The sequence below is a fragment of the Zonotrichia albicollis genome, chromosome 8 (assembly GCF_047830755.1).
Source record: "Zonotrichia albicollis isolate bZonAlb1 chromosome 8, bZonAlb1.hap1, whole genome shotgun sequence".
Classification (NCBI taxonomy): Eukaryota; Metazoa; Chordata; class Aves; order Passeriformes; family Passerellidae; genus Zonotrichia; species Zonotrichia albicollis.
The window spans coordinates 27,583,117-27,605,199 of NC_133826.1; the positions used below are offsets into that span (position 1 = coordinate 27,583,117).

The following is a 22,083-nucleotide window of genomic DNA, read 5'->3' on the forward strand; positions in this document are numbered from 1 at the left end:
TATTAAAATCTGTGTTGTTACACCAGTGCTGCTTTTGTTCTAATTCCCTGTCTCTGACACCTGTATCAGAGGCTTCAGGAGTAAACATACAGTGAGGGAACTTTTAGCCAGGTAAGTTCTGACTCCTGATGACTTCTGTGTATTGAAAGCTTTTCAGTTTCATTTTCTCAATTTCATTCAATAGGATAATGGCTCAATAGTGAAATTGTTCCTGCAAATCTTTTGGTTTCTTTGAAAAGAACCTGCAAGATGATAAAGAGCAGAAGGAATGTGGTGTGAACACACCAACACAGAGCCAATGTGAAATCTACCCCAGACTTTGTCTTAAATCTTGGTTCACATCTTGTCAGAGACATCTGTATTTTATTACTTTTAGGAGTTAAAATAGTTCATGCAATGTCAATGACACATAGGGTTCTTGCACACAGCTTTGCATTTAACTTCATAGAATCCCAGAATGGTTTGGAAGGTACCTTAAAGATCATCTCATTCCAGCCTGGCTTTGGACACTGCCAGGGATCCAGGGGCAGCCACAGCTTCTCTGGGCACCCTCAGAGGGAAGAACTTCCTCCCAATATCCCATCCAACCCTGCCCCTTAGCAGTTTGATGCCATTCTCCCTTGTCCTGTCACTCCACACCCTTGTGAACAATCTCTCTCCATCTGTCTTATGGGCTCCCTTCAGGTCTGAAGGACATTTGTGAGGTTCCTTCAGAGACCTTAAATGGAATGAGCAAACTGTTTCAGGGTAGATGCCATTTTTGTTATCTATCTCCTAGCCACTGTACATGGATACACCAGCTTGCTACTCTGGTATCTAATGAGTATTTACTAAACAGTATTTTACTTAAATCCTCTCTGTTGTGCTGCTCTGCTTCCAGTCCCATTTGTCCAAATCAAAGCTTGAAAATTCAGTACCTTGTTGGTTCTAAGATTGCAGGGGAAGCTGTTCCTCAAGAATGTGGTGATGCCTTAGTTCAGAACATCAGCAAGTTCATATGTTTGCTCTTCCATGGGATTCATCCATCAGTGTGAGTGCCTTCCAGAGAGGGAGCTGCTATCATCCTGTCCTTGTGCTACAGTGGAGAAACTGAGGCACAGCAGAAAGGCAGTAAATGTTGTGTTCATTGTGCAGCACTAACAGAATGGTATCCAGTGCACTTTCCAATGGGTCATAAATGCATAAAATAATGGAAGAACTTGTCAGAGCAGGTCTGCTCTGGTGTTTCTTGCCAAAATCCATCAGCTACCCTGATTTAAATCACTTTTTGACAGTGATGATGTGTGGAGGTGGAGCCCATCAGTGACCTTGCTGTGTGTCTCAGACAGTCAGCCCAAGAAAAATTCAGGGCAAGGTAAATCATTTAAATCCTGGTAGTGCCAGGGCTGTAGGGGGGTGTCTGTGGACGTGGAACCTCAGGGATTTTGTGAGGCTCTGTGCAGACAGAACCATCTCTTGCACTCAAAGAAGCTTAAAGTATCAAAAATAAAAACAATTCTCTAGACAAAGCTCACTGAGCTGAAGGGTTTCCAGTAGCTCATCAGTAATGCTCCCAGGGTTAATGATGCATTTGGGTGACTGAGCCCACAGCTCCTGCTCAGTCTCCTGCCAGCCTCAGAAGGGGTAGCTCTGTGTTCCTCTTGTCATTCTGTCTGCATAAAAGTGGCCAGGGAAAATATGAGTAAAATAGTTTATTCAAATAAAACAGTAAGGAAAAACTATTTATTAGGTCCAAGTTTAAAAGGGAAAGTATGCAAAACTCTCAATTCACCCCTATATTCTGATCCTTTTCAAGACTAAAAGCAGGTCACAAATCCTACAAGGCTTATACATTTATTATTTTCTCTAACTCAGTGCTTTGTGTTGCCATTTGATCCTTGAAGTGCTGCTTTTTCAGTGCTGAGTGTAAACGAGCAAATACAGGGGTGTTTTTTTCCCTCCTGCCATGCATGTAGTAAGAACTTCCAAAGGAGCCTTTTGGGATGCATCAGACTGGTTCACCTTGAGCTCATCCAGTCCTTTGGTTAAGCAAGAGTCCTAAAATATCTTGTGCTGCCTGTCACTTCTAGTTAGATAATGACATCGAAGGCTCTGATAATATCAACCCAGCATTTGTTCCTTCAGTGTCAAGGATAGGCAATGAAAATGTAATAGGCAGTAAGATTAAAGTAAAATCTGCTGCTGGCAAGGAAATAACAAATTGGATTAAGTCAATGCTGTTTTGAATGTTGGTAACTAGATGAATTTTAATTTCTCATGGTTCTTTAAAAGAGCAGTTTAGGCAAACATAACACTTCATATTTTAAGGTTATGTTACTGTTTTAAATCTACTTCCTAATTTACTTTAGTATTTCAAAAATGTATTATTCCCACATTGTGAAACTCGAAGCTGCTCCTTACTCAAATCCTGGAACACAAGAAATGGAAAAGAAACATCTAAAATAAGAGAATATTGTCACATGAGCAGCAAATCTGTATAATCTGGCTGTAGGTTTCACACCAGCAAGGAGGGCAAGTTTCTGTTCCAGCTCCTCAAAGGAACAGTGGGGAACAAACCCATAAGTGTGGGGGTTTCTGTGGAGTTTAATCAGGTCATGAGAGAAATGCCATTCTTAGTGAGATGTGTGCAATGCCACAAGGCACAGCTTGGCAATGTGAGAAGGCTTCTCTGGGCTCTTATGAACAGTCTCAGACTGTTAAATATCAAAGCAAAACCAATCTTCTAAAGGTTCTTTTTGAAAATAATTTATTAGTACAAAGTACTGATTCCCGTTTTACTGCAGGGCCAAAATGGTGCAGCTCTGAAACCTGCCACTGAGAGTAGCCCAGAGTTTCCTTTGGTCACACCTTCTATCAAAATCTGAGCTTGCAAGATGAGAACTCACATTATGATAGCTGAACATCAAAGAATCTGAGATTTCAAATACCTCAGAGCCTTTATTTATCCTAATTTAAATCATGGGGGTCTCAGCTGTGCTGAAAATAAACTGATACAGCTTCTCCAAAGACTCTAGTTCCTTTGTTGGTATTAAAGACTAATCAGAACAGATTATTAAAGATTATATTAAAGATGAATGGAAAACAGATATTTTGTGCTATTAACTTTGTATAATTACTTGCAAGCCACAGAAAAATGCTCTTTTAATTTTCCCTGAAAGATCAGGCTGAAGATTTGAAGTCGTAACACATTTCTTGTGGTAACTCAAATTGAAGTCATGTGAATCGAGAACTGTAAGGGTTCCATTAGCACACATGGAAAGTGGGATTGGATCTGGAAAAGTATTGACAGTATGTCCTGTTCCCGTATTATTTTTTAAATTAAAAATTAAACAAAGCTTTCAAGTGGTTTACAGTAAGTTGACAGTGCCAACACACTTTAATTTCCATTAAACTGGAGCTGCCACGCTCTTCATTTTAAATGGAAATAGTATTTTGCTGGTGTGACTAGTGAGCTTTTTTCCCTTCTGCCACTAAAATATGTTTGTCTTAGAGTGATTTTTGAAAGGAAACCCCTGTGAATATGTTTGTCCTGGTAATCTGCTGCTGCTTTAGATGAAAATTGCTATAGCAGTCAACTTGTGGGAGGATAAAACTTCTTTATTTCTGTCAACTTAAATCCAATGTATGCTGCTAGATATTGGAATAAATGTGGTTAGTTTCAGCTGGGAAACCTGGTTTAGGAAGAGGTGTCTCATCTCAATGCACAAAGGCTGTTTCTCATTATATTGTGGGTTTTTTTTTTAAAGAAATGTCTATCTTTTCTGCTGAAATGTATCCAATAATAGATGTGCATAAACAAATTGGGGAAATTCTCACTAGTACCTCAGATCTGTGCTTCTCTCCCTCTTTCCCCAGCCCTCAAGGAAGTGCCAGGCTTCCCTCAGGGCTGCTTTTGGGGATCCTTCTGCTCCTTGTCTTCCAGCCTGCTTCAAAACCTGCCCCTTCCATCTGCTCCATAGCTGCTTTGTAGGCAGAGCCTGTCCAGGCACCAGGGAACAGAATAAACTCTGTTTTTCTGTTGCCACCAGAGTTAACAGCTTCATCAGCCTGCAGCAGTCCTCAGTAGGATCATTGTTACCTGTGTTTTCCAGCATTGTAAGAAATGCTACTGATCCTAAAAGAAAAAAAAAACCAATCAAGTTTAGCACTTAGTTGATCTTAGTTAGCACCTCAGACTCTTGAGAGTCTGATACTTGAGTACAGAATGATTTTTTTTCCTTGATACAGCTTTCATCCAGAAGAGATTGCCAAATGCTTTCTGGATCACAGAGAAAAAGAGAAATTGTTTCTGGCACCTCCTGGATCAGCCAGCAATAAAGCAACCTGTTTACCCAGCTCATAAAATGCAGAACCTTATTTTCTTAGGACAACATCAACAAAAAACCTTATCCAGTTCAACCTGCTGCTTACCAAGTTTGCTTCTCTTCTACAAATATGGCAGGTGGGTTTTTAGTTCTTTCAGTGGGCATGACTTTAACATTTGTGTTTCTAGTGGAAGGTGGTGGTGCCTGGGGTGTGTTTCCACCCTGACTCTGTGTCAGTGATTTAGGAGGCACCTCACCAGCCAAGTGTTTGGAGAAGCAGGACATCTGGGAGAAAGGAAAGGCTGGAAAGAACAAACTCCAGAAGTGCATTTTCATAAAAGCCACTTGGGGTGTGTGTCTAAATTGGTGCAGCATTAAAACTCACACACACTCTTTTTCTAGAGCTGTGCTTCTGTGGCAGATGGCAAAATTGCCTCCTTTCTTTTTAATTGGAACCCTAGGAAAAAGCAGTGACGTACTTCCAAGTGGGGCTGGTGCCAGGGAGGCACAGCTTCTGTGGGATCTGCTAGCTCTTCTCCAGGGAGGGTTTTCTCTTTGCCTCCTGTTTGAGCACCATTTGTGTCCCACTGGGAGTTCCTGGTGGCCGAGCACAGTTTGCCACGTGTGGGAGGCAGCTGGGGCAGGGCACTTGTGCAGGGTGGGCTGTGATAGTGAAGACTCTGAAAGCCCAGGCCAAGCACACTTCAGTTTTATCTTTTCCTGCTCTTTTCCTTCTTGGTTTTTTTGGGTTTGTTTTTTTTGGTTTTTTTTTTTTTTTTGAGGCTGGTTTAATGTTGTAATCATTTCAGATTGACACAATTAAGCAAAATTTCACTTCAGATTGCTGGTGATCCCCCCCTCTGTTTTATATTAACACTGAGAATTCGTCTGGTTGAGAGACTTTTTGGGTTTTTCCCCCTCCCCTGCCTGAGATTGTTCAAGAAAGGTTGAACAGAGTGCTTAATGATTTCCAGGGCTTTCTCTTGACGTTTTAGTTTTGGAGAATGAGCGATGCCTCCACTGGGGACTTCCCTGGCAGATCCATGTCTGAACAGCCAGGGCTGGCTTCCAAGAACATTAAATTCCAGCTGCTTTTCCATCCAAGGCAAGGTTAGTTTAGTATCCCCCTTCCTCCTGTGTCTTTACAGCAGGAGATATTCTAGCCAACGTATTCGTCATGTTTCTGAGCCTCCCTGCTGCTTGATTTATGCAGAGAGGGCTGAGGAGAGAGATTCCAGAGCTGTGGGCTGAGTGTGGAGTCCCTGCAGGTGTGTGGTGGGCTGGGATGGCCTGGGCTGGGCTGCTCCATCCCACACAGACACAGAGCTGGGCTTGTGCCCTGCACGCTCAGAGTCACCAAACGGGGCCCTGCCCGTGCCATCCCGCTTTGGGGGGAATGCTGTGGAATCCTGGAGAGGCTGAGGTGGGGTGAGAGGTGCTGAGACAGGCTTGGGTCTCCCATCTGAGGTTGCTCTGCTCGTTTATGAACAGCAGTGTAGGGAGATACTGAGTTACAGGTAGGTAACAGGATGTAAAGCTTCAAGAAAATTCACATTTTCAGTTCTATAATGGATTGTTTAGGTCTCTCTTGTCAGCTGAGAGTTTGACTATGTGGCACATTTGGAATTTCAGCCCATGCTGACCCAACAACTGACAAAGCTGAAATCCCAACTGCTCAGTTGCTGTTTACACCTGAGGTTTGTGCTTGCCTGTGTCTCACCTGAGCAGGGTAAGGTGTATGATCTCAGAGCTGGTTTTACACGTGCAGCTGCCTGATAAAAGGCACAGCAGCAAACCCCAAATGCAGCCAGTCTCCGGCTGGTAAAATTGTCATCATCCACAGCCTAATTGAGCTGGAAATTTACCCAAGTGGAGGATCAGGTCCAGTGTACACAGCTGGGAACCAAGCTGAGCTCAATAACTATCTGTGCTCAGTCCTCAGCCCAAGCCAACTGGGCTGCACACAGATATTTCTCCTAGGCAGCAGCACATGGATCAATGTCCTCTTGTTTGCTTGTATCCTTGTTGTCCCCTGCTCTCCTTCCCCTTCTAACTCAGCAGTCCTCACACCAAAAGGAAAAGGCATTGTAGGTGAAAACTGATCACCTTTTCCTGATGATTCAGAGGAAAACTTTACTGCCTTTACACATTGACTTCTCCAACAGTGCTCATCGTTTGCTGCAGACCTTTTCACAGAATCCCAGAAAGGTTTGTGTTGGAGGGGACCTTAGAGCTCCTTCCAACCCCCTGCTATGGGCAGATGGCTTCCACTATCCCACATTGCTCCAAGCCCCATCCAACATTTTTAAGGATGGGGCAGCCACGGGTTCTCTGGACAACCTGTGCCAGGGTCTCCCCACCCTCACAGGGAAGAATTTCTTCCCAATATCCCAACTAAACCTGCCCACTGTCAGTGTGAAGCCATTTCCCCCTTGTCCTGTCACTCTGTGCTCTTATAAACAGGATTTTTACCCCCTCTTTTCCTTGTTTCAGACAGAAGTTTGAGTTAAGCTTGATGTGAGTGAACATCAGTAGATATTCAGGGGTGGTTATTCCTCATTGCTCCATAGACAGCACCATTACAGGCCAGAAAACTTAGAGAAGATTTTGCTTAGCTCTGTTTTTTCTCTGTGTCTTTATGGTCATAATTTTTCCCCACACTTCTCTGCAGATCTGTACTAGGACCCAGACCACTAAAATGCTTTCATTTTGGTCCTTTTCTCCCCCTGTGTATTCAGCTAGTATGGTAAAATGTTTTGTTTTTCTTTTTTTTTTTTTTCCAGAGTCTATGAGATCATTCAAGTATGGAGACTTGGCAGCTTCTCCATATGTACAAAGACGGCTGTTTGAATGTCTGCGTGTCTTTCTGGCTAAGGATAAATTATTTGGTGTGTTAAATTAGGATTTGTTGCTTTATCTGGCATGAATAAGGTTCGTTCATTATCAGTGTTCCATCATGATTTATGCTGGACTGCATCTTTGGGGTTTTGCTTTTTCACATTTTATTACATAAAAACATAGGTATTTCTTTTAAACAATTTGCTCATAGAAAGGACTGCAGGAGCAAGTTAATGTGGTTGTAAGGCCAAGAAAAGGCATTGCAAGACAGCAGATAAACAAGAGTAAATGCAAAAATAGTGGTGGGATTGGAAAAACAAGGTGGATGTTTACCCAGGCTTAGCTGGTCATTTACATAGTGCTCTGTGTAGAATGTAATGGTCACTATAAACAGTGTAATCCATGGAAAAGATGTATAGGCAGTTTTGTAAACATAATTCTTGGTGAAGGTACAATTTACAAAGAGAAGAAAAAAAGAAGAAAAATTATTAACACTTTAAAGATTCCATTCTCACTCCCAAAATACCTTTTAGCTCTCTGTTGAGAGGAAAAAAAAAGTATTTGGTTCAAAAAAGATGTACCTTAGTGTACACCTTTTATACACTGGTGTACAAAAGTGCTTGTGGCTGTTGTCAGCTTAGAAACTGGGTGCATTTTACACCCACCAGTGACTCCTGGTCTGGAAGTCTCAGTCTTGGCTGCAGGAGCCATTTGCAGGGAGCCACTGCTGGAACTGTGTTCCCTTGCCAGGGAAGTATGGAGTGTGCAGTCCTTGCTCAGGGTGGGTGCTCTGCCCTGCTGAACTGCTTGGAATGCTGAAGGGATGGAATAAATGCTTTTTTTGAAAATATCTTTAATAAGCATTACAGCTTGATTTACACCATCTGGGTTTAGCTAGAAATAGTGTTACAAAAAGTAAAACATCTGTACTTACAAGCTAGAAAAGATTAATAGAGCTTTATTTGCTTCTAAATCCTCCAGTATAGATTAACAGCATAGACCACCTCTCTCTCCCCATTTTTGTTTAAGTTATACAGGCAGCCAGTCCATCTGTACTGATGCTGCAGCACATGACTGCCCTGGCCTGGGCCTCTTTATTTTCACCCAGGGCAAACAAGTGTCAGTCAATATTCGCTTACATTTCTTAATCTTTTGTCTCCCACAGTGATTGTGCAAGTATCAATCACAGTGAAACTCTGAACTTCTATTTTGGGCAGTATTTGAAAACTGCTAAAAGCAGAAGGATATGGTAAATATACACAGTTTCCAACACTGTTTGGTCTTCGTGTCAGAAGAATCAAGAAACCCAGACATTACTGTTAATCACAAGGTGGGGCTTGTCATTAAAACCCTGTGCTTACCAAAGGAAAATCATCCATGTTCATCCTTTGGCCATGTTTCAAACCAGAAAATAGGAATGTCAAAATCTGTGCAAAAAAGCTTTCTGCCTTTACTGGTGACTCCTTTAAAAGAACTCAAGAGCTCATCTTCTGTTTGCACAACCAGTGTTGTGATAAAGTGCTGGAGCAGCATCCTGGCCTCAGTGTGTGTGTAATTTATCCTGGCCTCTGTGTGTGTCAGGCACTTGACCTGCTGCCTTTTTTCTTTTCTATAGTTCTCTTTTAGCAGCAGAACTTCTTTAGCATTTGTGCAGATTAATTTTCAACATGAAATTGAGCTAATATTAGAGACTGGAAGATGAAAGATAAGCGAGTGGGAGAGGGAAAGAAAAATAGAGCAATCGCCTAGAGGGTTGCCAGTAAGAACTAAAGGAGTAACACCAAACAGTTGGCAAAGTAGCCTGTGGCTTCTTTGATAGTCCCTCATCACAAGTAATAAAACACCTTTGGAGTTGTTCTTTACCTACTGGTTGTAAATCCTGGTGTAAAGCTGCCTGTGTTTCCAGGAGTCCTGGGGACCTCACAAAAGCTTCTGCTCTCTCACAGTCCGACCTGCCTGCACATGGAAAAGCAGAAATATCAAAGTGGGGAAGGTGGGAATCACTGAATTTCTCACTCTCTCCTTCAGGTTGTGGTGTTGTAGAGATCTCTCTGGATGTGAAGGCCATATTTTAAAACAAAACACTAGCACATTCAACCTTCCTTACTTTTGCTGCGAGTCACTGCAGCTGTGGTATGTATGAAGCTGGTACTGTCCTATCCTTTTTAATGTGTTTTAAAATGTGCCTGGAGGCTTGGGGAATTTCTCATTTCTTTTATTTGTATTTTTTTAATTCCGGCTGAAATGCTCTGCTGTTTATATTTAAGCAAAACCTCCAGCAGGAATGAATAAAATCAAAGAGCATCATAATGTTGAAAGGCAGGTCAGAGGCTGACAGATAGGTCTGCCTGAAGGGGCCTTTTCACGAGGGATGGGGCAGGCGGTGCGCTGGGAACAAGGCAGCCCCTTTCCCCTCCTATCTCTCTCCGTGCTCTTTTCCCCTGTCATCTCTCCTGCCCCACATCTATCTCCTCTGCCTGAAGCTCGTGTCAAAGCCAGGTTTCACCACTAAGTCTCAGCAGCATGCAGAGAAGTGAGTCTTGTTCAGCAGGGCCTGCCCAGCCCCTTGGCTCTGGCTGCCTCGGGCGCTCCAAGGCAGCAGCGCTGCCTCGTGCCTGGAGAAGCTGCTCCTTCTGTTTTCCACTGGAACATCTGATGAGATTTCAGTTTCCACACCACAATGCCCTTCAATTCCAGTGCAGTTTTTAGCAGCCTGCTTTCAGCCAAGAGCAGGAGTAAACTCTGAGGGCTTTTTCCCTTTGTTAAGCTCCCTGTGTCAAGTCACCTGGTGTCACATCCTTGGCTAGGGGAACCTTCTGGCCACAAACAGTGGGGTTTGCTAGGAACTCCTGCCTTTATCCAGGAAAGAATCCAACAAAGAAAGGCTCACTTTTCACTATTCCTTCTCTGTGCCATTCTCTCCCAAAAAAAATGCAAGCCAAGCTGGGCAGCAGTGCTGCAGCAGGCCAGTCTCACAACACATCTGTGATGGAAACACAACAGGAAGTTTCATTGCAAGGAAAAGCAGCTGGCAAAGGGGAAATAATGAATTTGTGTTTCATTTTGCTTTCCATGTTGTGCATTGAATACCCATGAGAATTTTGCAGAGTAGAATAAAGTTATAAGGGCTTTTTTATGGTGTAAGATGCCAGGCTTCCTTGCCTTTTTAATCTTGGAAAACTAGACCCTTAGCTGCCCAAGGGAATTTTGGAAAACTTTCCAGCCAATGTTACTCCAGGTTAGGGGTGGTACCAGCAGCAGCAGGGAGTCTGTGCTTAGATGAGACCATCAGTTTCTGGCCTGTGTGTTGACAAATAGTTTTTAACTGATTGTAGGTCCTGGGAGCTGCTGGGGCCTTGTTTAAGGTCATCTGCTGGTGCTGTCCACCAAGTGATTTTTTTCAGTAGGTATTTTCTCAAGTTAGATCTGGTAAATGTGGATGATATAATAACCTAGTATATAATTCAGGGACTGGAAAAATGCCCCTTTCACTTTTTCAATCTGCAAAACAAAATAAAAAAAAAAAAAGAGCCTTGCAAGGACTGTGGAGGAAAGAAGTTTTGATAGTCCTGTGCCATGGGTTTGGATAGGGAGATGGGAAAATGGAACATGAGGAAAGGGAACACTCACCCACCACACACACTGTTTCTACCATCACCCTGCCTGTGGTCTCTGCTCCTGTCCCTGGCCAAGCTAAAAGCATCCATCTAAAATCCTTCCTTTAGGAGATTTTCATCCATGCCTCTTTTGGCCCAAGATCAAGGTGTTTCCCAAAAGCCCCTGTTCCAGGCATGGCTTAGTGCTGGCTTCAGGCAGGTGTACAGACAGCAGACACTGCTGCTTTACCCCATCATTGTGGCATGCCCACAATGTTTAGCTGCATTTTGAACACCTCTTGCTGCCAGCAGATGAACCACAGTTGGAGTTGGATCTTTGAGTCTTCTCCATGGTCTTTACCTCTGGTAATCTCAGCTGGTGTAGTGCTGCTTATAAACTGCTGAGGGTCTGGACAGAAATACTTCTCACCTGCAGAGCTGCCTGCAGCCCTGGGGAAGGACAAGGACCTGGTGGAGTATCCAGAGGCACCAGGATGATCAGGGGGATGGGGCAGCTCTGCTGTGAGCAAAGGCTGAGGGAATTGGGATTGTTCAGCCTGGAGCAGAGAAGGCTTTGGGGTGACCTCATGGTGGCCTTCAGTGCCTGAAGGGAGCCTGCAGGAAAGATGGGGAGAGACGGTTTACAAGGGTGTGGAGTGACAGGATAAGGGGAAATGGTTTCAAACGAACAGAGTAGATTTTAACTGGATATTAGGAAGAAATTGTTCCCTGTGAGGATGGGGAGGCCCTGGCACAGGATGCCCAGAGAAGCTGTGGATGCCCCATCCCTGGAAGGGTCCAGGGCCAGGCTGGACAAAGCTTGGAGCAAGCTGGGATTGTGGAAGGTGTCCACTAGGATTGGGATGGCTTAGAATAGATCCTTAGAGTCCCTTCCAATCCAAACCATCCCATGATTCTATGTCAGAATGCCTTTTCTCTAAGTGCTCTTTGCTCTCCATACTTCTGGCCATTAGATTAGCAAGATGTGTCCATTATGCCTCTATTTTTTTCATTGATTTTGAAGTTTAAGTATTTCTATGAACAGCTGGTTTTATTGGCCAGGAGTTCTAAGCCACTGAGGAGCTTTTGTACTGATTTTAACTCTTACAAGCATTAGTTATTTCAGGTTATTTATGGTTGAGCTTCTGTGCTTGGCTTTTTTCAGATAAGGGAAAAAAAAAAGAAAGAAAAAAGCCTCCAAAACTGTGGGCCTGCCTTATCCCTTCTTGCTCAAGCAGTGAAACCAAGTGGGAATGTCTGGGTTATTTCTGAACTCCACTGATGTGGCCCTCCTTCATGAGAGCAGCAGGAGGATGTCACATTCAGCAGCTCAGGAGAGGATCAGTGCATGCTGCACCCAGCTCAGCACACCCCAGAGGTAACACCATGGGCTGATGCCACAGAATAAGGCAAAGAACTACCTGATGTCTGCTCTTTTTTTGTATTTAAAAATGTATGCATGTGTTTGAAGAGCTGCCTTTACAGGCTCTGAGAAGAAGAGAATTTTTGAAAGGAGTTTTGGTTCCTTGGGAATTTCTTTTTTAATCTTTAACAAATTTTTCCTTCATGTTTTGCTGCAGAAGGTGAGGCTTTGGCCACAGGTTTGTTCAGAAGCTTCATACTTTGCTTTACTTGGTGTCTCCACTGTTTCAGTAGATGAAAAATAAACAAAAAAGGCCAAAACTAATATTTCACCTTTCAAATCTGGTAATGTCTTTTTTGTTGTTATTTTTCCTCCCCTCTTACCCTTTTCATGGTGAAGAAATAGTGTAAAAAGTTCAACATTTGTTTCCAGGTGATCTGTTCTTTTTCATCCCTCTCCTTCTCTCCCAGGAGATGGAGGCCCCTGCCATCCTCTGAGATGTCAGGAGTTTCAGGAGATGATTTATGCAGCAGCATAAAATGGCATTGGACCATGTAGTGAGGGTCAGACATATGGTAGCAATGATCATATACAATATGTACATGCCCAGTAAAGCAGCTTCCCTGCCTGTCTTTGAACATGTTACGATATCCTTTCCTGGGCTGCAAAATGCTCTAAATGTTATTGTGTATTCTGATCTTATTCAGGTTTGTACCATGCGAAACAGGAGCAGGAACAAACAAATAACTGCTTTCCTTGACCAAAATAAATTGTGTACATTTTGGTGTGGAAATGAGATTACAGCCCTTATTTTCTTTTTGACTTGACTGGAGCTGTTGAGAATAGCAGCCCCTCAGGTCTCTGGTAATGTAGTCTTCAGCTCAAACAGGGATTTTAAAATATTTAAGCATCTCTCTCACGAGGCTTCTTGTTTCCTATTTGTTTTGTGTTGCTAAGCAATGCATTTAAACCCCCAAAGTTAAAATTTACAACTCTCAAATTGTCCCTCAGCCTTATTCTCCAAACCTCACATCTGTAATGGGTTTTCCATCTGCCAGTTTTCCCAGGTCGCCCCATCCATCCTCAACTCTGCAAAGGAAAAAGCTTTGTGGTTGAGAGGTGGGGGAGGAGGGGGTTCCCCTTTATTTTTTTTAGCCTCCATCTGTAATTAATTTCTTGCAAAGCCACATCTGTCCATTTGGGGCAGGGGAAGTGGGTAAGGGGAGGTAAAGAGTGAAGTCACTTTCTCCCAGTAAAATGCAGGATTTGGCATGTGTGGCTGTAGTTCCTCAGGGCATTTTAGCCTCTCCCTTCCACCCTGAGCCCTGCCACCCCCAGCTCCAGTGCATGCCTTGCAGAGGGCACAGTGCTGGAACTTCTCCTGCCTCTGTGGGGCTTCCTTGTGCTGCTGCCCACATCTGACACCGCAGTGTTTCGACTGCTGGGGTTCCTGCAAAAGCTTTGGAAAACTTCCTTCTGTCAATATTTGAATTTTCAAAAGCCATACTAAATAGCTGCCATGATGTTTCGTTTTTAAAGACTTAAGAAGCAGCCGCAGCGGTCCCAGTCAATATTCCTTCTCTGCCATCATCCAGGGCAGCTGTTCCAAAATATTTTTATGTTCTGCAGACCACCAGGTAGCTTTGAACAGGAGCTGGGCTTGCTGTGAGGCTGGTCCCCTGCCTGGTGCCCTGCTCTCTGTGGTGGGGCAAAGCAGAAAGAAGCAGCTGTCTTAGAGTCATGGAATTGCTAAGGCTGGAAAAGGCCTCTAAGATCATCAAATCCAACTGTTCCCCCAACACCACCACAGTGCTCACCTCTCAACTGTGTCCTCAAGTGCCACATACAGGGTTTTTGAACAGTTTCAGGGATGGTGATTCCACCCCCCCTCCCCTGGGCAGCCTGCTCCATGGCTTGACAGCCCTTTCCATGAGGAAATTTTTCCTAATACCCAATGGAAACCTCCCCTAGTGCAACATTTCCTCTTGTCTCATCACTTGTTAACCTGGGAGAAGAGCCTGACCCCCACATGGCTATAACTGCATTTTAAGTGGTTGTAGAGAACACCAGGGTATCCCCTGAGCCTCCTTTTCTCCAGACTTAACAGCCCCAGCTCCCTCATGCTCCATCTCCTTCCCCAGCTCTGTTCCTCTCCTCTGGGCATGATGCTGTTTGTTGCCCTTCTTTGCTTATGGAGGGCATAAACACCAAAAATGTAAGAACAAGAAAATCCTGAAATCTGAGAAGAAATTCTTCCCTGTGAGGGTGGGGAGGCCATGGCACAGGGTGCCCAGAGAAGCTGTGGCTGTCCCATCACTGAAAGTGTTCAAGGCCAGGCTGGATGGGGCTTGGAGTGGAAATATATAAGTGGAAGGTATCGCTGCCCATGTCAGGGGGGTGGAATGAGAGGATCGTTAAGGTCCCTTCCAACCCAAACCATTTTGTAGTCTATGGAAAGTTGAATTTTTAGGCATTTTTGGAGATCTGGGGTTTCATCTCTTTGTTACTTTGAGCAAGTCAGACTCCAGGGGTATAAATTGAACTGCTCTGATTTAAATGTGTTCTTCCACCCAGTGCTCTTCTCACACTTGGTCCTGGTGGCACAACTACTGGGCAGTTGGTGAATTGGATGGGATCATTAATCTGGGTTAAATATATACTGACTTACTTTGATGCCATATTATTTTTAATTTATGTCAGTTCTGCAATTCAACTTATTGCCCAGCCTCACAGGCCATGGGATTGGCACATTGAAAGGCTGGCAGAGGGGTGGGAGGATAAATGGTGAGGAGTGTGGCAGGGGCAGCTTAAATTGATGTTCCTGCTGTAAAACACCCCTGTTTGTCCAAGTGCTGCCTGATATGTGAGGCAGAACCTGTTCTGTGCAGGGCTAACACAATGTGCTGCCTGTTTGCTGCCTGTTACAGGCACCTTCCTGAGCGTTGCTTTCAGGAGAAGTTCTTTGGGATGATGCCCCTAACACTGATAAGAAATGGCAAATTTTAGAATAATATGATAAAGAACTGAAATGCTGAGTAGTAAATAGTTGTAGAACCTTCCTGACTCAGGATTCATCCCTGTTGGACATCCAGCAGTGCTTCCAGTAACTCTCATAATTCCAGGTTAGAGGAGGAGCTGTTACAGGAGCCTTGTGGAAAGCTGGGCCAGTGGAAGATGAAGAAAGCTGGGGCACCCACGTTGAGGGAATATTGTGTGTCACAGACACATCTGCCACAGCTGCCAGAGCACAGTGGGACCTTGTTCCAGCCCAGCCATGGTAGTAACATGTCTGGAAAATAATTTTTGGCAAGGGTCAACTTAAACAGCTTTGTTCTGCCTCAGAGTCAGCTCTCAAAGAAGCTCTCAAATGCTGAATGAGTCATGGCAGGCTCTTGTGGTGGTCATGTCAGGAAAAGGACATGGAGCCCTGGGCTGGTGCCTCTGGAAGGGCTCTGGATCAGCTGCTGGAAGATCCTTGCCCAGCAGCAACTGAGAGTCCCAGCAGCAAACTGGGAGCAGATTTACAATGCTGATCCCATTGCAGATCCTTCTGAAATCTCCCATTGTCCCCACACCACGTTTCCATCTCCCTGTTTTAACATGTTTTGTTTTAATTAAATTAATTTAAATAGAATGAAAAATATGGGCAAAATTCTGTGGTGGCAGCTGCTCTCTGAGGAACAGACTCATAAAAATAATGTGGTGAGAAATTAGTGTGATTCCAGCATAAAATGACCCAAATTTGAAATAACACTGACACCCTGTGGAGATGTTTGGAGGGGCCTTCTGCAGGTCTTGCTGATTTTTGTTTCTGATACTTTAAGCCAGTGATTAGATTCATTCATGCCATCTTTTAGAGAAACTTTTATTTTTTGCAATGAAAGTTTTGTTGTTGTCAAAGTCAGATTAAAAAGTGAAAATCCTTTGTATCTTTTCCATTAGAAATATTTCTTTAGTCCTGTGGCTAAACCACAAAAGCTCATTTACCAAAAAGAGGGTGATGAGGAATATTCTGACAACATCTGAAGAATGTGCCTGCAGTGGGTTGAGTTTCCTGAAGGGCTTTCTTCTGCACAGCTGGAAGCACTGGAGGGAGCTCTTCATGGCAAGGTGAAGTCAGGGTGGTAATCATTTCCTTTCCAGTCTGGACTCTTGTTTAAAAATGCAAGAGCTGCAAAGTTTAATGGCAAATGTGCACTGTGAATATGCAGAGCAGCAGCTTTGTGTTTGTTCTTGCTGCAGGTCACTCAGAGGATGCTCTGGCTCTTTGGAACATGTTCTGGATGCCTTCCTGTGCTTGTGTTCTGGACTGACCCCGGGCAGAGAGCACCCTGGTTAAAAAGGGATCAGTTTCCCTTCTCACTCCAGATAGAGCACAGGATCTCCTTCCTGTGCAGGATTAAAGGTCAGAAAGAGGAGGGGGTGTTTGAGGAGGCTCCTGGTGATGTGAGAGCAGCCAGCACTGCAGGGGAAGGCAAGGCAGCCTGGGAGCTGTCCCATTCCTCACCTGCTGCCTGGAGCACCTGAGTGCTGCAAGTGCACTCTTCACCTTGAGAGTTGCCTGGTCTTATTGGTTTCCTCCAAGGGTGATAGGATGTTTAATTCCCAGATATTTACATTGTCTGCAGAAGGGGAAACTGAAACAAACTGGGCTGAGCAGAGCCAGAATGGGCAGTAGAAATGAGTTGTCACATAAACTCAGTTTGCTAGAGCTGGAGCTGTTGATCTTTGTGGGTAAGCAAGGTTGGATATCATTAGTCTTACACGTCAGGAACCATTTTCCCACTGGTGCTGGTTGATCAGCCTCAGTTCTAGACCCTCACTCCACCTTAGAGGAAGTGTGAGCTCCAGTGTATCAGTGACTATAAAGATACCATCTCCCATCTCAGAATCACAGCAGTTTCAGACTGTGGTATGGTTTTCCTTCACCTCCAGCCATGTCGCCCCTCCCTGAGCTCTGTGCTCTCATCCTGCTGGGAGCAGTGAGCAGAGCTGCAGCCCTGGGAGCAGTATCCCCTGTAGATCCCATCCCAGTGAACAAGGAAGGGATTTTTGCACAGAGCCAGTGTGTCCATTCAGAAAAACCTTTCAGATTAAAAGTATTTACAGACACTGAAAAAATTCTTACAGAAAGATCCAGCTTCCAAGACAGGAGGTGTTCATGGAAATAGAATTAGACTTGCCATGTGAATAGCTTAGCTCCAAAAAGGCTGGGCTTGCTCTCTCATTGTCCTTACCCCACTGAAAATTCTCCTGGTTGTGCTCCAGAGGCAATATCCACAGCTGTGCAGGAGGTCACACAGGCTGCCCCCCTCACAAACCACCTTTGGTCCTGAGGATTGCTGTTCACAGAGGAGCATTTCCTTCCAGTTGTCTGTGGAATTTGCTGCCCCTGAACAACACCACAACCTTCTGAACAAAAGGGAAATTCACCCTGCATTCTGCAGCAGTTGCCTACAGCCCTGAAGGGAAACCATCAAGGGGGTTATCTGCAAGGAAGTGTCAGCTGGGTAGCCATGGAGGACACTCAGCATCAATTACTCCTTTAGTAAAGTTGGGTAAATTTGAGTGATGTCTTGAATCACCAGGAGAGGAATTAGAAGCCTTTTTCATGAAAGCAGTTCTCATTCTGTAGCTGTTGTATTAGCAGCCAAGTTGGGGTCAAGGCTAAATTACTTAGAAGCTCTCCAGGTCAGTTCTCAAGGCTGTGTTCAGGATCCTTGCTGTGACCCCTCTCTTTCACAAGGCTCACATGAAGAAGGAAGGACTTTCATACCAGGAATCTGATGAAGGCCACACATTAAAAATAAATCCCCATGTTCTGGTGACAGCCTGAGGAAGTGACAGGAAGAACCATCAGAGTCTCTGCACAGCTTACTTGGTTTGCTCTGAAGTCAGCTAGTTGTGATTTAAATATCTTGAGTTATTCTGGGCTAATACCCACATACAAAGAAGATGCACAACAGCCTGGCTGGCATGTTGTCACAGCACAGTGATTTGTTTCAACCCCCCAGCTCAACAGAGCTTGATTTGTTGTTAGAAGCTTGAGAATTGCTTTAATCCAATATCTCCAACACTTCCCTAGAGATAAAGAAAGGTAAAATCTTGGTACTATGGGTACTGCCCCTTTTCCTTGGCAGCATCTGTCTCTGGAGTTTGTTTTCCAAGCAAGGCAGTCTCTCTTTTCCCTTTCCTTTTCCCAGGCTGTGCTGAACCCTAATATTTTAGAGAAGGCTCAGAACAACTGCCCACTGCTTTTATTCATAGAATCCCAGAATGGTTTCAGTTGGAAAAGGACTTAAAGGATCCTCTAGTTCCAAATCCTTGCTATGGGCAGGGATTCTACTTTCCAGAAGTTGATTTTGGGCACTGATGCTTCATGAAATTGCCAAACTAGTCTTGCACTTTAACTTAAAATTACTCTGAATTTTTAAAAAAGATTTTAAAATTTGTTTATTATTTTTATCCAATTTCAGTCCATTTGAAATGGCCACTCCATTTCACGTGTCAGGTTTCCAGTACATGCAGCTCTGATGAGATGTTAATGATCCCCAAATTCTCTGTCTTCTCCTGGCACAGTCTCTGGTGAAAGGATGCAGAGGGGAGTTAGTTGTCCTCCAGGGGACCCCAACAAACATCTGGGCTTTGTTTAACTGCTCTTGGTTTCCTTCTCCCAAGGGACCAGGACTCTTCCCCCTCTCTATGAGGAGACCTGCTCTGTAGTGAGCTGGTGGCTGCTCCTCCAGTGAATGAAGCTGGGAGTATCAGCTCCCATGCAGAACACACACAGGGCCATCAAAGGTACACAGAGGTGCTGATGAGGAGGCAGGCAGAATAAAATCAGCTTTGTGCAATGTAAATGTGCATTGCTGTTCCCTTAAAGCCTTTGTGCTCAGGTGGAGAGGTGACGTCTGGTGGTGCTGTCAATTAAACTGAGAATAAACACTGTTTAATTTGTGGTGACATTTAAAAGCAATTAAGGAGGTTTAAATGTTAAATGTGTGTTTTGTCTTTCCAGTTAAACACAGTTTTGGAGGGAAAAAATCTCCCAAATATTTAATTACACACTTACAACTGTATAAATAAGCCTGACAGTTTTTAAAAGGTTTTTAATACCTCACATAACTGCTTAAACTTCATGTACAGGGTGTGGTGCTCTGTTAAAATCCTGACACATGTAGTTTCTTATTGTAACTCCTGTATCCAGCATTGTCTGGGAGCAACTGGGGTGTGCATTTCCTAATCTGCTCCAGGCAAAATCACCCAGGTGGCTCAAAGCACCTATACAAACTAACCCTGTTGATTTTTCCCTGAAACAGATTAAGGAGTCATGAGGCAGAAATGCTGAGCAGCAGACATTTGGTGCTAGTGACTTCATAAACTCACTGGTGAAGTGATGGACCTCCAGCAGCTGGATCTGCAGAGGGAAGTCTCTTGCTGTCCTTCTTTCTGGTCAGGCCCAGGAGAGAGGAGGCAGCCTGAGCTGGCCTGTCTGCTCCTGAGGTGCAGGCAGAGCTGCTGTCACTGATTGTGAGGTATGAGGTCACCTGGACTGAGTCAGCACAGCCACACTTGGGGTTTTGTGCTTGGGGCACTCCTGAGGGTTTATACATTGTCCAAACCTGGTTCCATCCATCTAACCCCAGTAGTAAGGATCTCGCCTTATGTGCTGAGTGACCCCTTTGCCACTCTGTAGTCCCAGTGAAAGCTTTCCTGTGGCACCTTTCCACTGAGCAATGACCTTGTGGCCCTTCCTTCCCCCCACAGGTCACACTGCAGGGAAGGCCGGGGAAGGTGGGCACTGAGTTGTGCTCTGAGCTGAGTGAATTTCTCACACTGGTGTGAGAAGCCTTGGTGCACATTAAGTGCTCCTCAGCTCACCTGCCCTGTCCTTCCCTGCTGTCTGTCTCATGTCTCTTGTGTTCTTTCCCATTTCACAGGATCCAAGGACTCCTCCTCCTGGGAGAGTCAAAGCAGTGACTCCAGTTTGTCTCTCCACTGCCTGGGAGAGAGGAAGACAGTTGGGGGTGGCACCTTTTCAGCAGAAGACTTTCAGTGCTTGATACCTGACCTCAGAGGCACCCTGCCTCAAATTATTTCTGTGTCTTCAGCTTATTGACACGTGGCTTTATTTTGTACAAGTATCTTCTGCAAAGCCATGCTTAACATGCTTTGCTAGGTCTAAGTGCCATCCTTGAGTCAGGAATTTCTTTTGTATTGTGTAAATCTGATTTCAGCCTGCTGCCAGGATCACACAGCCCTTTGAACAGAAAGATCTGTGCAGTATCTGGTGAGAGTGTATGTTGATCTAAAGCTTTCTCCTTTTGAGCATGGAGAGGTTTTCCTGGAGCAGATAGAATTACTTCACAGCCTCTATGGCTTCCTTCCCACACCAGCCCTAGCTTTTGAGATGGCCCTTTCCTTATTCCATCTCTTTCTCTTGATCTTCCTGGGCTCTGCTCTTGGCAAGGGATAACAAAGCTCTTCTGCCTGTCACCTTTGGAAGATGATGGCCCTTCATGACCACCCTGTGTCCTGCTGGTCCCCTGGCCATCCCACATCCCCAGCCCCTTGCCTGGTCTGTAACCTGATGCACTTGGCCACTTCTTAGCCCTTGTTGTTTCTGTAGGTGTAGACAATTGCTCAGCACTTAAATATTAATGTGCTAATTAATAATGAAAGCTGAGATTGTAGTTAGGTTTAAAACTTTAATTGGGTGAGGAGCTGGCAGAGGAGCAGTCCATAACAATGAAACTGTGTTATTAATATCTATATCTATACCTATACCTATATCTATTATATATATATATAGAGATCTATCTATCTAGATATATCTATATCTATATCTATATCTATATCTATATCTATATCTATATCTATATCTATATCTATATCTATATCTATATCTATATCTATATCTATATCTATATCTATATCTATATGTTTAAATATCTTTCCTTCCAGCAATAGCATTGCACAAGAGAAGTATCCTGAGTGTGGATGGCTGCAAAGATGTTTGCTTGAGGCACTTGGAACCTTGCAGCAGGAAGTCATAAAGCACTAGGTATGATTTTATTATTTTTTTCAAAGGGGTTTTTAAAAGTCCCATTAAAAGTTTTCGTTCCCAGTCCTAAAAATGGAGGAGGGAAAGGGAAAATTCCTGGAAAGAAATACATTTATTTTCCACTTCAGGCCAGTCTGCAAGTGCAGTATTTGTTGCAGTGTTAAAGTAGCCCAAGATACTACATTGGATGCAATGATCTGAGAGGTCTTTTCCAACCTAAATGATTCTGTGGGGACCAAAAACGGATGAGGAACAGCAAGTGGAGCAGAAGCAATGGAGAAAACGTCCTGGACAGTGAGGAGCTGTGGAGGAAGGGGATGCAGGGGCTGTAGCTGTGGTGGGATGTGCAGGACTGGAATATCCGTGAGCTCTGCTCGGCTCTGCCGTCCTTGCCGAGTTTCTGGAGCACATTTCGGTGCTGCTGGGTGGTGGCTCCTGCTGAGCCGGGCTGGCATTGCACCAGCGGCGCCTTCCCTGCCAAACTTCCAGCGCTGCCTGCCAGATGGAATTGACACTGGAGCGTTATTTCATATTGGGAGTGTGTGAGCGTAGAGGGGAAATTTAATTTAATATGTTATTTGTAGTTGAACGGGGGAAATTTTTAAATTAATACGTTATTTGTAGTTGAACGGGGAGAGATAAAATTCTATTGATGTTATGGTTGAATAGCATCCAATTTATTGGTGCTAGATTATAAAAGGAGGTGTATTGCTCAAGACTGCACATAGTCATAATGTGTAGTATAATGGGGCTATATAGTATAATCATACTGTTTAAGAGGGCTGTAATTCTAAACTATAATTCTGTAATTCCAAAGTCCGAAGAGCCGAGTGCCTCTGAGGGCGGCGCGCGTTGTTACAGGACCCGTTGCCACAGCATCCTGCTCCTGCTGCGCGCAGCCCCGGCTCAGTATTTTCA

The 22,083-nt window shown here is 44.2% G+C and overlaps 1 long non-coding RNA gene across 1 annotated transcript; it reads left to right on the forward strand.

The window, feature by feature from the left end:
* Positions 1–16,014: 16,014 nt before the first annotated feature.
* Positions 16,015–20,869, forward strand: LOC113459675 (uncharacterized). The gene is made up of 3 exons (XR_003381160.2): positions 16,015–16,211; positions 16,344–16,506; positions 19,421–20,869. It is a non-coding gene; the product is annotated as an uncharacterized LOC113459675 (long non-coding RNA).
* Positions 20,870–22,083: the final 1,214 nt, after the last annotated feature.